At 44.6% G+C, this 19,847-nt stretch overlaps 1 long non-coding RNA gene across 1 annotated transcript in view; it reads left to right on the top strand.

Moving 5' to 3' along the window:
• The window catches only part of LOC121697585, a 28,162-nt gene that overhangs the window by 3,524 nt on the left and 4,791 nt on the right, over positions 1-19,847 (top strand). The window contains exons 2-3 of the long non-coding RNA XR_006026489.1: positions 11,040-11,049; positions 13,374-13,375. This is a non-coding gene — a long non-coding RNA (uncharacterized LOC121697585). The remainder of the gene's footprint in view (positions 1-11,039; positions 11,050-13,373; positions 13,376-19,847) is intronic.

Genomic DNA, 19,847 nt, shown 5'->3' with positions numbered 1-19,847 from the left:
GGAGAGAGGGAAGAGAAATAAAGAGATAGAGGGAGGGAAAGACAGACAGAGAGGCAGTGTTGTAAAGAAGCAAGAGGGACAGAGAAAGAGAAAGAGAGAGAGAGAGAGAGAGAGAGGAGAGGAAGAAAAAGAGGGGTATGTGCAGGGGAACAATGGAGAGTGGGAAGAGGGAGAGAAAGAGATAGAGGAGGAAACAGAGAGGAGGAAGAGGGAAGGAGGGAAGCTGGGAGATGAGAGAGAGAGAGAGAGAGAGAGAGAGAGAGAGAGAGAGAGAAACAGCTGAGGGAGCGTGTGGGGGAGAGAGGGCCAGGAGGGAGCTGCCCTGAAAAACAATACATCACTCAGGAGAGGCATCGCCAGAGGGACCGCCGCTGCAACATAGCCCCAGCTCCATGGAGGGAATAGGCGATGAGAATCTCTGTGTGTAAGTGTCTCTCTCTGTGTGTGTGTGTGTGTGTGTGTGTGTGTGTGTGTGTGTATATGCGTATGCGTGTGTGTGTGTGTGTGTGTGTGTGTGTGTGTGTGTGTGTGTGTGTGTGTGTGTGTGTCTGTGTGCGTGTGTGCGTGTGTGTGTGTGTGTGTGTGTGTGTGTGTGTGTCTTTGTGTGTGCGTGTGTGTGTGTGTGTGTGTGTGTGTATGCGTGTGTGTGTGTCTGTGTGTGTGTGTGTGTGTGTATGCGTGTGTGTGTGTGTCTGTGTGTGTGTGTGTGTGTGTATGCGTGTGTGTGTGTGTGTGTGTCCTATGTGTGTGTGTGTGTATGCGTGTGTATGCGTGTGCGTGTGCGTGTGTGTGTGTGTGTGTGTGCGTGTGTGTGTGTGTGTGTGTGTGTGTGTGTGTGTGTGTGTGGTTAGTGGGATGGTGAATAGGACGCTGGGAGACCAGAGGAAATAAAGGCAGTAGGTGACGAGGCACATCTGAAAACTAGGGAACATTTCACGGCCTCCACTGGGGCTTCCCCACATCACAGAGGACTGGAGGATGCCAGGCTGAGACATCTGGCACTGAGCACATCCCCACAGCCCACACCACAGGGAGCCATGGGCAAGAACAGAGGACGAGTGTCTGTCTCACTGCTCTCACTGTTGAGAAATTATCTTGTATTTCATTTTTATTTCTTCGGTTTCTCCCTCACTTTCTTGAGCTATCTACTTCTGTGAGGTTTTTTTTCTCAGGAACTTGTACACATATTCATCCCGCACACAACTCACATTCACTCATTTGCCCACACACACACACACACACCTGTTGACCTTTTTTCTTCACAATTGAAGCTAAGTGTGAGTGCTGTGCACAAGATGATTGGATGATTGAATAATGCTGCCAAATGGAATTGTGAATGCTGTTTAACACGGTGGCAGAATCTACTGAGGACAAATGCTTGGTTTCCTCAACATCTCTAGCATGGGATTACAGATTCTCTTTAAATGAGAACCCGTTAAAATAGCAAAACCAACAGCAAAAAGCAAAAGCCCTCTTACAGCAAATTAGAAACCTCCCGTGGTGTAATATGAAAATGGTTAGATTGCTGTGCTGCAGAAACCTTTCAACAGTGCTTTAAGGGAGAGTCATGAGCTATGAGTGGCAGGCATCAAGCAACACACTTCAATTAGATGTGGTGTGTTATTTTGTGCTTTTTAACAAGACAGGAAAAGACCAATGGAAGCCATCATTACTGAAAGTACGTACTGTAATACAAAGAGCCTTTCCTGACTAAGTCACCTTGAACAACAAAGTGCCAATGCCAGTGTTCAGCTAAGCCTTGTCCAACTTCCACAATAATTGGTGTTTGCCAACAGCGTTAACTTTGACGCAAAGAAACAATTTGAAATACAGTGCTGCACACTATTCTGCTTCAGCGCGCTCGCTGTGGGTTATCGCCTTGCCATTTTGCCATGGGAGTTTAAAGGGACTTTTCAAAAGGTCATAATCACATAATCACAAGTTGCATTGCTTTCTCTCACCCCTGGGTGAGTGACTGCTCTTGAATGCTAAAGCCCCTTTAAATCATTGAGAGAATCTAGCATTAGCAAAACCTTGGTGCTCGGAGATGAACTTCCTAAACAAAGCCTGACTGTAGGCACATTGAAAGGCAGTAATATGTCAGTACAGAGTGCCCAAAGCGTCCATGTTGAATAGGCTAATAATAATAATAATAATAATAATAATAATAATAATAATAATAATAATAATAGGTATCCAGCTGAATTAGCATCACATATTTCAACCTAAAATAAGTTTTACACTGTTTTGAGCCTACCAATGACTGACTGCATTATGTATGCTGTGTTCGTGAGCGGAGTGAGAGAGAGTGCATGCCGGCTCTTTACATCTCCCTGATTCAGCACCGCTGGCTCTGCTCTGCACACGGCCAAGTAGAGCCAACAAAACACAGACGTCTTCACCACACACAGTCAGCTCCGAGATGTCCTCCCTCATGCCCCATAGCCATACCTCACTGAAGCAGCCAGCTGCATCTCACAGCTCTCCATCACGTCTGAGAGGGACAGAAAAGTTGCAGACAGGTGCTCCAGCCTTTACCCCCTGTGTGTTTTTTAGAAATGGGTGTCAGTATTGATTTGGAATTTTTCGAACAAATGGTTAACATTTGTAGTATTGCTGTATGGTATACACATGTGCATTGGGGCCATATCATCTCTTGCAGACCCCCACTATTCACAGGACCTTTGAAAGCTGTCCCAGGACATCAGAATTTCAAATTTCATACAAAACACATTTGGAAGAGAAAAAAAAACAAGTTGCTATGGTTACCTAGAGTCACCATAGTGATCCCAAGGATAGGTTTGTTGCCAAGACAACTGTTCAGTTAACACATGAACAGTAAGCAAACAGATGAAAAATTAGATAATGTAGCTTTTCTGAAAAAAAAAAGACATTCAAAGGTAACTTCAGGCACAATAGAACTAATCAACCACAAGTCTGTATTATAGCCGCCTCAATGTACATTGTCAATAGTGTCTGCCTTCTCATTCAGATCATGTACTGCCCAAGCTTATTCATGGAGGTATTTTTGTGGCTGTCCCCTCAAGTAATCAGACCATGTATCACCTCATTTATATGAATAATAACCCGATGTAATTGAACTCTCTACGGCCTTCCTGGGCGGTCACCCACCTCACGACAGTGGAGGATGGCAAAGGCACAGATCTATTCATTATTTCGGATCCTGCCATCTAATTCAAGCTTTCACTGAAATGGGCCAGCTCCCTCAAACGAGGTCTCAATTATCCTGTCATAAACCCAGGCAATGTAATGACCATTCTGTCTCTCACTGAAAAGGGCAGCCTTTGTAAATATGGTCCTCTTTTTCTCTCCCCAAAGACATTAAAAGGCTGTTCGGAAATGTTAGATGTGATGTGAGAACAGGAAATGCTCTCCAAGAAACCCATGTAGGGAAGCAAACGGTACCCCCACTTTTACCATTTGAAGGACAGGACAAGCAAAAACGCACCATAGGGTGCATAGAGAGGTCTGTGTTGGCCAGTGGAACAAGTCCTTCAGGCATTATAAAATCCTCCACTGAAGTGGGAAAAGAGTCTTGAACAAAATGATGAATGTATTAAACACTTCCTCACATACAAAAACCTCAGTCATAATTATAGTACTTTTCTATCATATTGTGTTTCTATCATATTATATTCTGTAGCAAATGTATTTTTTTTGTTGTTGTTGTTGTTTGCTGTGCCTATATGTTGTCTTGCTAGAAAAAATCTGTTGATGTACATTAAAATATAGAATAATAATTCCTCAGATTTCTCCTTCAAACACATGGTGACAGAGGTTAAAAATAACATTACTAGTAAACATAAGATACAAGATAAGAAATGCTTTCTCCATTCCCAGGGGATTTAAGTGTCACAAGTTATCAGTAAAGGTGATATACCAAAACATACTAAATGGAACAGATGGTTTTGCCATATGGATACATATTTTGCTTTTGTAAAAGCAACAGGTATATGCCACTTTGATAAAAAATAATACATTTGTTATATCCAGGAACACTACTAGAATTATGTTGCCTTCAGTGTAAATCAATTGAGTTGATCTAATGGTAGATGGTCTCTCATGGCATATTCCAATGGGAGTGTGGATTGGTCGCTGTAGAGGCACTAACTGCAGAGTTATATGTAGTTTCTCATCTGAAAAATGTAAATGCACTGCATAAGTCTACAACTCCAGTGAATAAGTGGCATACTAAAAGACTTCACAGATCTCAGTGGAAGAAAAAAAGGCATACTTAAAAAGGGAAAAAACAACAACAAAGACACATAGAGACCATGAAAACATAAGAGCATGATAGTGTCCTGTGAAGTGTTGGGTTTCAGCCGTTTCTGTGGAGATAACAGAGGGAATGGCTGATTTCTTGACAAGATTAGAGCTTTGAGGGTGGCTCTCCAAGATGAGAGAAAAAACACTCTGTGAGCACGCTGTGCCCAACATTGAAATTTACAGTTCTGTCGATCCTCACTGCAAGATGCAAAATACATGTACTGTAGAAAAAGAACATCACACATCTCCGAACTAACACAAGAAAACTGACAGAATTGCCTTTGCAGGCGATTGATGTTCCTGCTTCCTGGATATGTGTGGAAAAGTGAAAAGTCCATTCCCACCGAGGTCATTTCATATCCACCACCTTCTCACATTTCAATATTGTCTTAGGCTTTGAACGTTCGGGTTGCTTGAGAAAACTCATATCATGCACAGTCACAGAGGAGATCAATGTTGTGGCTTAGGAACAGAAAACAAAATAGCATTCAGAACAAATGATCCTTGTCAGTGCTTCCAGTTAATCCTCCTCAGAAAGCATCACAGACTTTATCAATTCACATCCAATACAGATGAGGAGAGAAACTCTCGAGGATCAATATGGCCTTGTCTCTCCGCCCCTTGTATTATCTGTTGAATTAGGCTTTCAACAAATATGTCTCATATTTTACAAAAATCTTCTGAGCTCTTTACACCAATGTCTGACGGAGGTTTATCGTTTCAGAGTTGTCAGGAAGGTCTTTGATTAATCAACATTCACATTTCAAATGTGAAACTGTCATATTCACGTCATTTATCATTATTTTCTCGTTCGACTCAGTTTATGTCAGCATCCATTGAGTGATATTTAGTCCCCTCAGAAACAAAGTGTTACTTCTGATATAAACACATGTATGGACAGAGGCTGCTATTAGACAATGAGTCCACAGTAAACTTACCACACAAACAGTGTATATATGTATAGTGTAGTGTAATATGCAGTTGTGTTGTGAGCTTGTAAGGATTTTGTTGCTGGCATCATCATTGCATCATTTGATATTTACCCACTCCATGGAGAGCCACTCTCCCAGATGGGGATTAGTCTGAAAAAAGACACATTTGTCCATTACTACATGATGCAAACTGGCGACAAATGAAATGTGTACCCTTGTTGCATGCATGGGCGACTTCACTATTTCCCTATTTATACTCAGATTGAAGTAATGAGCTAATCTTCTACCCATTTGTGGGAAATTACTTTCTTTTGATAATATAATTGAGCTCTTACCAATTGGATTTTACAAACTATTCCTGAGCTTTCAAGTACAATGTGATGGGGGATTTGTCATGGTACGTTTCAGTCCTGACCCATTTTGAAGCTGTGACTTTTCTACAACGAAGGACATAGGGGTATTTGTTTCATCAGTAAATAAATGTCCCAGACCTTTAACATACAGTACCATTGGGTGCTCAATGCCCATAGACATGCGCTGAATAACAACAACCTGTGTTCGATAGGAGGCAACTGGAATAAACATCCTTAAACCACTGGTGTTTGTTTTCTACTAATTTCAATAACACCTACAGAGGTATCCAAAAATAATGCATTAGGTGCAGTAAAGTGATGCAGAGTTTCCCCCACTGAGTCCATTATGTTTTTATAGACAACTTGAGGGGTGTCTGACACCCCTCAAGTTGTCTATAAATTTTAATCAAAGCTGAGGAATTATATTTAAAAAGAGAAACCTTTTCACCCAGCGCACTTCATTTCCAAACATAAAATAAAAATAAAACAACTCAATAGCACAGCAAAAAAAAAAAGAAATAGGATCCACCACAATAGTAAATTACTTCATAAGTCATACATATCAAAGACAAAAAAAAAAAAAAAAAATCATATCAGCCTATATTGCCTCCATCTGAGGCACCAATGAATCCCGGGGAGCGCTACTGTTACGGAGAGGGTAACCAGGGACGTTTTGTTATGACAACAGAAATAGGTTGCAGCTGGATTGCTGTGTCATGCCAGCAATAAATAATACACACCTGTGAGCCACGCTTGACTGAACTGCTGACACTGAAACCCTCAGAATAGTGTCTGTGCAGAATGCGATTTCTTAGGCCCTGGCATCAACATAGCTGAGAGCTGCGGCTGGTGAGACAAGGTCTTCACTCCCTCAAAACTCAACATGCCCCTCATTTCTATGTGCCAGAAAGTCTCCTCTAACTGCTCTGGTTCTCCCTCCCCAAACCAGACATGGAGTTCAGCATGCCAGCCAGCAACACAGTTGATATTTACCAAGAGAGGTTAAATTTTGCATCGAGGATGTCAGCCAAACAAAATCTCCTCTTCATTGAGCACACTGGCATTTTTACAGTGGAGAGGGATTGTCATGTATAGTTAATGATATTTGCTGATGTTTTTTTAATAAGGGATGCCACCCAGGTTAGATGCGCTTAAAAGGTCCACGATGTTGTCCTGTGTTCCAACCTGGCAAGTGAGTGTTGGCTAGCAGCAGCTAAGCTAGAGTTCCATTGCCAGGCTAGAGTTCCATTGCCAACACTGAGTTCTGCACCCAGGAAGCACCAATGATATGGGTTCCCCCGTGTGGTATCTTGCTTTATAGGTCCCAGTGGGCAAAGGACTATACACATCTCCACAGTATTAATAATGGCACAAGGCACTATCTCATTGTCCCTTCGTTAGTCATTTCCTCTAAATGTTTATTGAATTAAAACCAAAATATTACCATATGCTTATTTCATGGTATAATTATAAAATGTATACTGTATACTGTATACTGTGTGTGTGTAACATAATTAAACAGTGCACAGTGTGTAATGCACAGTGCATTATCTCACCTACCCTATAACAAATTGCTTTTATATTCAATAATTGTGACCGCCGCGCAGCGAAGCGACGGTCATATAGGTTTAGTCAGATTTTTTTTTCTTTTTTTTTTTTTTTTCTTTTTCGCATGTCCAAATTTCCGGGACACTGAAAGACCGAGGTGCACGAAACTTGGTGGGCATGTAACCCCACATGGATAGCATGGAACCATCGTTTTTCGTTTTGATCTGTAGCCCCCCCGCTGGACTGGACCCCCGAAAGGAGGGTAGGGCAGACACAGTTTTCTGTGAATATCTCGAGAACCGTAGGGTTTAGGAGGACCATTTTTTTTGTATGTTGATCTCAAGGGGTCATGTCAACCCATTCCATAACCACTCATTTCATGTATAGTGGCACCTAGTTAAAAATTAAAAAGCAAAAAATTAGGTGTTTTCATCACAATATCTCTGGCTGACATGGTCAAAACTCGACGAAATTGAAAGTCTTGGATCATTATGACACCTTCCGAATGCATGCCAAGTTTTGTGAACTTTCGTTCATGGGGGGCCTTACAATAAAATGATTTATGTGTACATTTAGTGACCGTACACCAACAAGGATTCCTGGGACACTGAAAGACCGGGGTACACGAAACTTGGTGGGCATGTAACCCCACAAGGATAGCATGGAACCATCGTTTTTCGTTTTTCATCTGTAGCCCCCCCGCTGGACTGGACCCCCCGAAAGGAGGGTAGGGCAGACACAGTTTTCTGTGAATATCATGAGAACCGTAGGGCCTAGGATGACCAATTTTTTCTGTATGTTTGCCTCCAGGGGTCATGTTAACCCATTCCATGTGCACACATGTGCATAAACAGATACACACGCACACACATACATTCACAGTAATCATACGTATGACACATACTCACACAGTAGACATATGTACGCATGCATGCACATGCACAAACACACATACGCAGACAAACACACAAGCACGCACACACACACACACACACACACGCACACATGCATACAATTCAAGAATTTCTCAGAATTATGAACAGGCAAGATGGGGGTGGGGTTGTATAAAATGAATTTTACATGTGAAATCTATGAACTAATCATGTTTTGGTACTTGTTGTCTAGCAGATAGCAGTGAGAATTGAGTGTGGATAATGCAATTTATATAAGTATATATACTCTTTTGATCCCGTGAGGGAAATTTGGTCTCTGCATTTATCCCAATCCGTGAATTAGTGAAACACACACAGCACACAGCGTACACACAGTGAGGTGAGGCACACACTAATCCCGACGCAGTGAGCTGCCTGCATCAACAGCGGCGCTCGGGGAGCAGTGAGGGGTTAGGTGCCTTGCTCAAGGGCACTTCAGCCGTGCCTACTGGTCGGGGTTCGAACCGGCAACCCTCTGGTTACAGGTCCGAAGTGCTAACCAGTAGGCCACGGCTGCCACATAGTGAGACATTTAGAATCATATAGGCCTTTCAGCGTGATTTTTTTTTGTGGAAAAAATGTGCTGGACTGGGCGGCGGTCATATTTTGTACCGCTCTGCGGTACATCTAGTATTATAAAATAGTGGGAGGCTGTGGACATCTAAGCACATGCTAATTCCAGAGTCACACTAGGTTATTTCCCCTTGAGAGTCAGTGCAGTAGAATGATAATGACTCTGTATCCTAATTCTGGGCCTTCTCCGTGCTGGGATCTGACATTGCAATAATAGATCTGGTCTGCTGTTGGTGCAGGAAATTACCATCTGTAATAGCTGTGTGCAAAAAGCAAGAACACACTCCAGAAAGAGAGAGAGAGAGGGGGAGGCACAGACAGAGAGAGAAGCAATGCATTTCCCCAGGTGGAAGTGTAATGGTTTTAAGAAGGAGCCTGATAACATGATGCAGGTGACGCTTGCAGGTATAGACCCTCCATGAAGGCAGAGTTATTTGTAGACATGTCACATTTCAGTGATTTGTCCCATACACACACTGGCACATGATAGCTGAAGACTTGGACCGAAATGGCCCTAGCTGTTGGGTTGCATTACAAACTCGTGTTCAACGTCATCGTATGGCATTTACAAAAGTGATAATCGCGTCTGACGTATACGGAGATGTGGTGTTTGTTGATGTGACAGTATTTACAGAACGACTATCTAAAATTAGAAGTATGAACTTCCTCAAAAAGCGAGGGATATAAAGAGAGGGAGGAGAGCAAGATAATTTATTTTTGCTCTTTTAATCTACCTGGCCATACATTCTTATCCTATAGAGTCTATACTGCCAAATTACTTTCTTTTTTTTTCTTTCACTGGGCCATCGAGACAGAGATTTGTGGAGGCTGAGTGGAGTTTGGTCAGTCGCTAGAGGGTCACAGTGACATTTTCCCAGCCTCTCCCTCCTCCCCCACACCCTCATTTCATTTTGGCAGCCAAATGCCCTGATTCATATCAAGCTCTTAATGATTGAGTGGGCCTCCTTCTTAAGCTGTAAAGCAGGAATGACAAAAGGGATGACAAAAATTCAGACACACCACCTCTCTCCTTTCACTGCTCGCAGAGAGTTCACTATTCTCTGCTCTCTCAATCCTCATCAGTACAGCATAGCACAGTCTAAACTCAAATAACTAATTATACTCTTTATAATCTTATACTCTTGTTTGTGTAGGTGAAAGTAAATACATATTACTTTATTCATCTTATGTAAGTATACAATATTGCTAGCCTGGTAAACCAGACCCTGGAATCTTTCAGATTAAGGGTCTGGCCACGAGTAATGAAAATGGCCCAATTCGAGGGGCGGCACCAAGCATGCATTTGAAACTCTCACTGCACGCAGTTGGATAACGCTACGACCAATCACAACAATTCATCAGTGTCAGTCATCAGTGTAGCTCGCCTTTGTCCCGCCTACACCGATTTGATTGGTCCCTCTCGCTCGAGAGATCATTGCTCGTGGCCAGAGTATCTTGCGGGCACAATTCAAATTGTGCTCTCGCGAGAACTCTGGATTTCCAGGGTACAATATTGCAGGTCTCCCACACCAAATCTAAACCAAAACCTCAACCTTAGCAATACAAAGTCCATCGTGTGACAGCACATGCTAACATACAGTAAGAGCACATTTGCGGAAAAGCAACCGTTTTCCAACTTGCCACCTGAAGGTAGAACAGCAGTTTACATTGCAATTATGTTTGTAATAGGCTATGCCATGCCATCCAGACCACCAGAGTGTTGTAAATGTATTTGTTAATTGTGTGGCGGTGCAGGCCAGACAGAAATAGACCCACCAGAGTCCGAGTTGACTGAGGGCAAGCGAGGAGTCTGTTCTCATCCATTGGTCCATGCATGCGTGCGTGTGTGTGTGTGTGTGTGTATGTGTGCAGGCGGGCAAGCCTGCGTGAGACGTGATGAGCGGCTGTCACTGGGTGGGCAGGGAGGTGTCGCAGTCAGTGTCGCAGGAGATATTGATTCATTCTGGCAGCCCGAGGATTGCATGTGGCGCCAAGTGCATGGGTTAAAGCAGACAGACTGTGTGGATATGTGTGGGTCTCTCTCTCTCTCTCTCTCTCTCTCTCTCTCTCTCTCTCTCTCTCTTTCTCTCTCTCTCTTTCTCTCTTTCTCTCTCTCTATGTCTTTGTGTCTGTCTGCATCTGTCTGTGTTGTGGCGTTTCAGTGTTTGGCTGAGCATGCAATTGTATGAGAAACAGATATACAGTATTAGAGCATATTAGGAGCACATATATGCTCGTGCGTGTGTGTACTGTACTGTATGTGTCTGTCTGTTTATACCTTTGGGGCACGCAGAATGAGCCATAATGTAAATAACTGTGACTGCCTTATTTTATTGTGCAATGTGTACATGGCATGCAAGCATGCTGCAGACATGTGGTGGCTTATGCTGCTATGCTGAGCACTGGCCTTCGAGTTGTTTGATAGTTAGTTGTTTAAACCAGGCGGGATTCTCACTCTTACACAATATGATGTGGTTTTGAAGCATTTGCCCAATCAAATTGACTTCATGCTATTTGAAAAGAGAGGCTGGCCAAATAGAATAAATCTACTTGCTTTGGGTTGCAATCTGCGCATACAAAAATGCACTATATAAATAAAAGTCACTTGACTTGACTTGACTTGACAATATTGAGGTATTCCGCCCATTCTGGCCACTTACACATCCATTATGGAGGCCATATCATCTGATATCAGCATGGGCAATAAGGGTCAGGCAGTTGCATTCGTAGGTCTGAAAGAGGGAGGAAAAGCAGGCTAAATTGGTCTTAAAGGATGGATGGCATTAGGAGCTTGAAGAGCAGACGGTAGGAGTTGTAAAGTGAATTTCAATTTCTGTGTTAGCTGAGCGACTGAGGCAGCTGAAGAGATAACTGCAGGATTCCCACGAGCGCTTTGTAGCTCTTATTCATCCCGAAAGGCACACAGGCAGGCATTCATATTGGCATATAGGCAGGCACACTCACATACTCTCCCTCTCTCTCTCTATCTTTCTCTCTCTCTCTCACACACACACGCTCATGAACACACAATCTCATGTACTTTCTCTCACTCTCTTTCATTCACACACACACATACTCTCTTTTAGTTATACTCTTTCTATTTTTTTCTCTCTGTCATACTCACACACACACACACACACACACACACACACACAAACACAGCTACCTTTCCTCCTCTCCTCCCTGTGCTCCCTCCCTGTCTCCCTGTCTCCTGTCCTGGGGGAGTAGGGGTGTGTGGGGGTGGTGGCTGTGGCTGTGCGGTGGTGCAGTTTGTTTATTTGGACTCATTTGTACGGAGTCCACACCTGAGCTGGCCCCTCACTCATCTGCCAAGCTGACCTTTTGGTTTGGGCAGGGAATTGGCACTGCATGGCAGGCCAGATTGATCTCCCTTTCATTCAGCCTGCTATGTGTGTCTGTGTGTGTGTGTGTGTGTGTGTGTGTGCTGCTAGTGAAAGAGAAAGAGTGAGGAGGAGGATGGGGTGTAGAAAAGTATGGTGTATGGGGGGCATGCTGCTATAACCCCTCCACCCCCAAAGTCCCTTTTACTTTGTGTATGTATATGTGTGTGTGTGCGTGTGTATGCAGAGCAAGAGTGTGTATTGGAGGGGGGGGGTAAACTAATATAAACACAGCACCCCCACCTGCTGAAGCCCTTTGGCTATGTCTCCGTGGACAGATCATGGAGTTGGACGGGGCTGGTCTGCCCGTGCTGGCTGAGGCGGTTTGGGGTGAGCGGCGAACCCTCAGCCCTGCTGGCATCCTGCTCCACCACGCCAGGCCTCGTGCTCGAGTGGCCGCAGAGAGAGGAGGAGGAGGAGGAGAGAGGAAGGGGAAGAGGAGAGGAGCGCATCCCGTCACACGAGGTGAAGTGAGGACGCTCCATCTGTTCACACTGCACACCGGTGGAGCCCATGGAGTGGACCTCTGGTGTGCTGCACTGCACTGCCGACTGTTTAAAATACACAATTTCTTGCTCTCTCTCTCTCATTCTCTCTCTCTCTCTCTCTCTCTCTCTCTCTCCATACTGCCTCCCAGAGCTGCCGTGTGCATACATATATTCAAAAATATGTCAGCACAAGTCAGAGTCACCAAGCGATATATCAACAGAATGGGGGAGCATAAACGGGCTCTTAAATGTGGAAACCGATCCAATCCCACATGAATCATTTAATACCGCGCGTCACAAAGAACAAAAGAGTGTCGGAATCGGTGAAGGCATTTGTCCTACAGTGTGTCAGCTGTCAGATACCAGAGGATCACCGGGGAACACACACATGTCCATATCAGCAAGAAATCCATAAAACTAGCGTGTCACATAATTAGGTGCAACACATAATAATGTGACATTTATGTGAAGCTAATTCGTGATTAAGTTTCCATGTCATCTATCTGTCCAATCCACCTGTCTGTGTGTGTGTGTGTGTGTGTGTGTGTATGTGTGTGTGTGTGTGTGTGTGTGTGTGTGTGTGTGTGTACACATTTTGGCCCAGGAGAGGCGGCAGAGCTGTGCAGAGCACTGGAGTGCAGCCTCTTACCTGGGGAACAGCATCAGATGCACTGCACTCTTACCTGGGGAACAGCATCAGATGCACTGCACTCTTACCTGGGGAACAGCATCAGATGCACTGCACTCTTACCTGGGGAACAGCATCAGATGCACTGCACTCTGGTGCAGCGTTCCATTTAATTCCCCCCCTCATTAAAAAAGTGAAGAAAAGAAGAAGAAGAGAGAGAGAGAGAGAGAGAAGTCACAGGAAGGAGAGAGATGTTTATTTGCAGACTTAACCACGGTGTAACTACTTTGCTGTTTCCTGTTTCCCCCGTATCCTGCAGGTAAACACACACACACACACACACACACACACACACACACACACAAAGAAAAAAACAGTATACACATGTACTTTTTTTCAATCAATATTCATAGACTTCCAACCAGCATGCTGAATTCCATATTTACTTGTGTGGGGGGAGAATCCCTGTGAGTGGTGCCGGAGGAGGTCCTAAGGAAGTGGAGGAGTGATAGCCTACTGGTCTGGGATGGTGTGCCACTCCAACCGCCCCCATCCCTGGATATGGATATGTGGATGGCAGCAGGGAGGAGGGGGAGCACTCTGTTGCACAGTACAGAGCCAACACAACACAACACAACACAACACAACACAATCGTAAATCAGGTGTACAGGCCAAGTATACTGTATTTCTCTACATTTGCATCTCTCTGCATTTATCCAATCCGTGAATTAGTGAACACACAGTGAGGTGAAGCACACAATGAACACACAGTTGCTACAGCGCTCTGGGAGCAGTGAGGGGTTTGGTGTCTTGCTCAAGGGCACTTCAGCCGTGGATGTGGGTATGGGAGAGCAGTGCTCAACCACTTCCCCCACCCACATTTTTCCTACTGGCCGATGATCAAACCGGCAACCCTTCGGTTCCAAACCCGCCCGCCAGTAGGCCACGGCTGCCCCAATACACACAATATACACATAAACACACTCACAAACATTAAAGGATAAATCCGGTTTTACCATACAGCCATGCAGCTACAGAACTACTCCCTGTTTATGAGCTCCCATTTACTCAAGCTGGGTAAGACTGATTGTTTTCATTTTTTACTTACCAACAGTACTGGTGACCCCGAGAAATGAAGATCTGTGTGAAAACTCTTTTCCTTTCATACACTAACACACTCATGCGTATTTGCACACACTGACACACTCACACACACACACACACACACACACACACACACACACACACACACACACACACATTCTAGTGGTGTCCTCACATTTTCAGTGTGTCATTCAGTGTTTCCAAAGCCTCCTGGTTGTTTCAAAGCTCTCCTTTGATTTTGCTTCGCCCAGGTGAAGAAAGAAACTCTTCCCTGGAAGCAGACAGGTGCTTCCCTAATGTTAAACCCTCACAGTGTCAGTCTCTTCTGTGGCAGGACTGCGAGAGGTCCTACGTGCTGGGTCACTGTCTGTCATTCCACACCCAATCCTCTTATCACAGCTAAATAAGACATCCATCCTCGGGAGCGGCTATTGAGTCCAGACGCAAACATCCCATTGATGTTGTTATGGACGGACACTGAGGCTTCTTGGGAATAACTCATCGGCAAGGACATATAAAATGCTCTATTTCCTCTGTGTTGCCGCAATTTGTGGATGGAGATGTTTCATTCAGACCTGAATAAATGTGACGGCTCTCTCTCGGTTTGGTTTCAATTTGATGAGCAAACTATTACATTGGAATGCCTCGGCAAAGCACCAGGACCAATTGCCCGCCTCTTTGATAAGATAATGGGGCTGTTTCAGAAAGATGGCGAAATTGTTTCTTGTTTTTACTGGAACTGTTTGTGTTGTGTTGGCACCCCTTTCTCCTCGCAAGGTGGTAAACAAGTCGTCGGTGCCAGGGAGAAGTTTTAAAAATGTGTTTCCCTTTTTCTGTCCTAGAAGGAAAAATATAATCCCTCCCCCTAACCCCTCTTCACTCTCTCCTCTCTCTTCATTTCTTGCTCTCTTCACTCTCTCCTCTCTCTTCATTTATTGCTCTCCTTCACTCTCTTCTCTCTCTTCATTTATTGCTCTCTTCATTTCTTGCTCTCCTTCACTCTCTCCTCTCTCTTCATTTCTTGCTCTCCTTCGCTCTCTTCTTGCTCTCCTTCGCTCTCCTCTCTCTGTCTCACTGCTCTGTGGGAGGGCAAAGAAAGCCTCTGTTTTTCATGGTTGATTTATCCAGTAATGTTAACCTTCAAAGCCAAGGCACACACACACACACACACACACACACACACACACACACACACACACACACACATATACACACACACACATTCACACACACACACACACACACACACACACACACACACACACACACACACATACACACGCACTCACGCACGCACACAATCTGGCTTTCTTCCACTGGCTGACAAACACAAGCACGCTGCCACGGCCCTTTGGTTTGTGGGAGCAAGGGGGAGGAGAACAGGAGGAAGGAGCCGGGTTGCTTGAGGACCAGTCCACTGGCCAGTGGAAAAGGTCACTACCGAGGTGAGTCATCACTTGAAAAGGGACGGCAAAGAAGAGGAAAATAGAGGAGATAAAGATGAGGGCGGTTAACAGACTGATAGAGAGAGAGAGACAGAGAGAGAGAGAGAGAGAGAGAGAGAGAAAAGAAGAGGAGAGGGAAAAGAAGGAGGAGGGGGAGGAGGAGTTGGAGGAGGAAGTGTGATTAGTGTCAAATGGTACTAACAGAAACTTCTCATTTCAGGATCCAAATGTACCTTTAAAAACATGCCATAAGACAGGGAATGGATAAATCTGATTCCCTCTAGTCTATAAAGAATATTAAATTCTGACTAGTCAGTCAACACAGTAAATCACTGGACTTTTCGTCAGTTTATTATGTTCACATTCAACTGGTGTCTTGTATGTCACGAGTTCTAATGGAATGGCACAAGAAGGCTAATGCCTCTCTCATAATAACAAGTTTTTCATTGAATATCCTTGAACATTCTATGTTAAATTATCCATTGGTTTGGTGGGTAGCCATACAATAATATGAAATAACTTGTGTTTACTTTCTCCTTTAAATCCCTTTTTGGGCAATATAAGGGCGGACCCCCCTCTAAGGGCCTGATTAACTAAAGGTTTGTGTGTATGAAAACATGTGTAAACTCAATATCCATGCAAACAATTGCACAAGCTGAGCTGCTAACGATGCCCACTGCAGCTTTCTTCAAATGAGCAAATTTGATTCTACAAAATACTTGGAGGTGAGCATGCAAATAAGTTCATTTTCTAAGACTTACAAACATTTGCTGGAGGTTATAATTTTCCTTTTGAAAAAAGGCTACATGTTAACTCGTCTGAAATGGACCGCTTAAAACATCCTTTGTATGTACTCTCATGGCATTAAATTCTCTCGTTTGGGTGACAAGGACACTAAAGGCTCCTACAAAGAGAGACAGTTATATGAAAAGTCTAGATTTTATCATGCTTCATGCTGCAAGTGAACGACGTTCACCTCACAGTGACCACCCTTCCCACCTGGTGACATATTTTCATTTCACTCGGCCAGGACCCTGCAGAAACCACTTTTGCCCCTTTTCTCTCTCTCCCGACTCCCGATAAGGTGGCTCCGCACGCGGTGGACGCGGCTAAACGGGTACGGCGGCACCTGTGAAAGAACCCCTCTCTTTAAGTGTCCTAGCGCCCGGGGAGCACAGCAGGAAAATTGACATTTAATCCCCCTCCTCCCCACACGTCCGTGTGAGCTTTGACAGGTGAGCAGCCTTCCAAGACGTTTGTTCCAGGGTTGGCTAATCCCTGAAAGGAGTCCATGCTAAAAAAAAACAGCCATTCAATCAAGGCCAGCCATATTGATTTAATAAAGGTGGGGTCTGGGGTCTGGTGGGTGTGGAAGACCTGGAGGGCTGGGGAGAAGTGGAGCTAATCAGAAGTGGGTGGTGGTGGGTGGGTGTAGGGGGTAGAGACATGAAAAGGGAGGTGGAGGAGCAGGTGAAGGAGGATGAGGAGGAGGAGGAGGAGGAGAGGGATGAGAGGAGGGAACTGACTGGCGTTGGCGCTCCGAGTGCGAGCTTGTGATGTGTGACAGATTGACAGGGACCGGAATGAAACTGAGAGGTGTTAAAAAGATGGCAGGAGAGAGAGAGAGAGAGAGAGAGAGAGAGAGAGAGAGAGAGAGAGAGAGAGGGAAAGAGAAGGAGGGAGGGAAAAACAGGGAGAGGAAGATAGAGGAGGAGAGGGTTGAGATGAGATGAGAGGAGAGAAAATGAGGGGAGAGGTGGGAAGAGAGGAGAGAGGAGGTGAAGCCGGAGTGTGATTTGATGGGTGACAGGCTGACAGGAACAACGCTGGGAGAGCTCTGAATTTGGAGTGTGGAAGAGGACAGAAGACAAGTGGAGAGGAGAGACGAAAAGAGACGTTGAGAAAGAAGAAATTAAAGACGAGAACTTCAGAGGAGTCGAGACAGACAGAAGATGATAGGAAAAGAGAGAGAGTTGTGAAAGAGAGAAAATAAAAAAGATGAGAGGAAAGGAAAATGAAAGGGAGAAGGAGAGTTGCAATTCTTTGTGTTTATCATCCATTAAACCACACATCCTGTATTGAATAAAACCCATACACATGTTATGCAGATACAGTGTCTTTTATAAACTTTAAGAGCAGAGTCTCAGAACACATTCTGCTACCTAACGTATCACTGACTAATTATGTGGTGCCACGTGTAGCCCCATGGGTGGCTGAGTCAGGACTAGTCACTGACTCACTGAATATACGAAGCAATATGGCCGTAAAAACTGTTAATAATAAATGACTCACCGACTTTGTTGTAAATGCAGCTGTGAGTTATTAGTGTACTTTCTGGTGTTGGAAACATTCCAAACCAATCTAATGACTTGTAAAGGCAAAGGTTTTGTGTAGTGGTATATATATAGAAACTGCAGAGGTGTGGTTGTTTATGGGTAAGCATTAAAAAGGACGGCAGTCATATTTACATAGGCTCTTACAGTGATTCAACACCTAACCACAGTCAAAATGGCCCTAGGCAAGGCATTTTCATAATGAAGTCATGGTTGGCCCCATGAGTCTTGTGAGTAAATATGAGACGGTTATGTAAAACACTAGATTACTACTGTACTGTATATTTATCACATTCAGATGAGTTCAAAAGCGCTTTTGCACACCTCTTTTAGGACAGGTGCGTCGGAAAAGGTAATGTCACCAGTAATGCGTGTAGACGAAATCCCGCACACTGTCCTTTACGCATGCAAATACTTTATTATACTTCACACAGCGTTTCGGTCACACAGTCCTTCTGTGTCCTTGAAATTCACCTGAGGAAGGACTGTGTGACCGAAGTATAATAGAGTATGAAGTATAATAAAGTATTTGCACGCGCAAAGGACAGTGTGCGGGATTTCGTCTACACACATTCAGATGAGTCATCAGTCGATCTATGGTTCAGTCAGCAGGTCAAAGTCTGACCCCAACGACCTCACCTCCTGTTCTACGGTTGACATGACAAAAGTTGACATGACAAAAAACATAAAACACAAAGAGGACGCGAGGCGATTCTACATTCCACAGTTGACATGACAATTACTGTTATGCCAGCTGACCGCAAACCAGAAAATGGCCTGTCCTGAAATCACAGATGTCAGTGACAAGCTCAACATCTACAAAGTGCACCTTTGAAGCAGCATTACATTCCTGCAGCTGTCCATCCGCATACTGCGTGACTGGGATGAATGTGAACCGGGGGGGGGGGGGGGGGGGGGGTGAACGCTTGCTTCCAACGGGAGGGAGAGCCTCGGGCTGAGAAAGTGACCGCGGACGTGCGGGGGATTTAGTGCTCTTATGATGCACATTGATCAGAGGTGGGAGATGGATGGGTCTCCGGGATGAGCCGGGCGCGCTCAGTTGCAACACAAACACTCAGCGAGGCCGTCTCTGGGGGGATCTTCTCCCAGCTCCTTAGAATGGAGAGATGGAGAGAGAGAGAGAGAGAGAGAAGGGGGCTTGAGAGAGGTGGGGAGAGAAGGATAGAAGGAGAGAGGAAGATTGAGAGGGAGGGAGAGAGGGAGGGGGGCTTGAGAGAGATGGGGATAGAGAGAAGGAGAGAGAAAGATGGAGAGAGAGGGATGTTCAGAGAGGTGGGGAGAGAGGGATAGAAAGAGAGAGGAAGATTGAGAGGGAGGGAGAGAGAGAGAGGCTTGAGAGAGGTGGGAATAGAGAGATAGAAGGAAAGAGAAAGATGGAGGGAGAGAGAGAGAGAGAGAGGAAGGGAAAGAAAGAGAAGAAGGTTCGGAGAGGGAGAGAGAGATAGAGAGAGAGGGGTGGGACTGAAGAGAGAGAAAAAGGGGGGGACTAGAGAGCAAGACAGAAAGTAGGAGTGAGTAAAGAGCGTGGGAGAGAGATATAAAGAAAGAAGTGTGAGAGAGGGAGATAGAAAAAAAGGCACAGAAGAGAGAGAGAGAGTAGGGAGAGAAAGAGAGAGAATGCAAAAGAAAAATTAATTCCCTCCAAGAGCCCAGAAAGAGGAAATGGGGAGAGAATGAGATTGAACAAGAGGGAGCCACTAAACCCAGAGATATTTAACGATAAGCATCCCCTCCCGTGGACTTAGGGCCGGGGAAGAGGGATGGTGTACACTGAAGGGTGCTACCATAGCAATAACATCTC

Source organism: Alosa sapidissima, chromosome 22, assembly GCF_018492685.1.
Source record: "Alosa sapidissima isolate fAloSap1 chromosome 22, fAloSap1.pri, whole genome shotgun sequence".
Classification (NCBI taxonomy): Eukaryota; Metazoa; Chordata; class Actinopteri; order Clupeiformes; family Clupeidae; genus Alosa; species Alosa sapidissima.
Note: the sequence above shows the minus strand (reverse complement) of the source record. Positions and strands in the feature narration are given on the sequence as shown.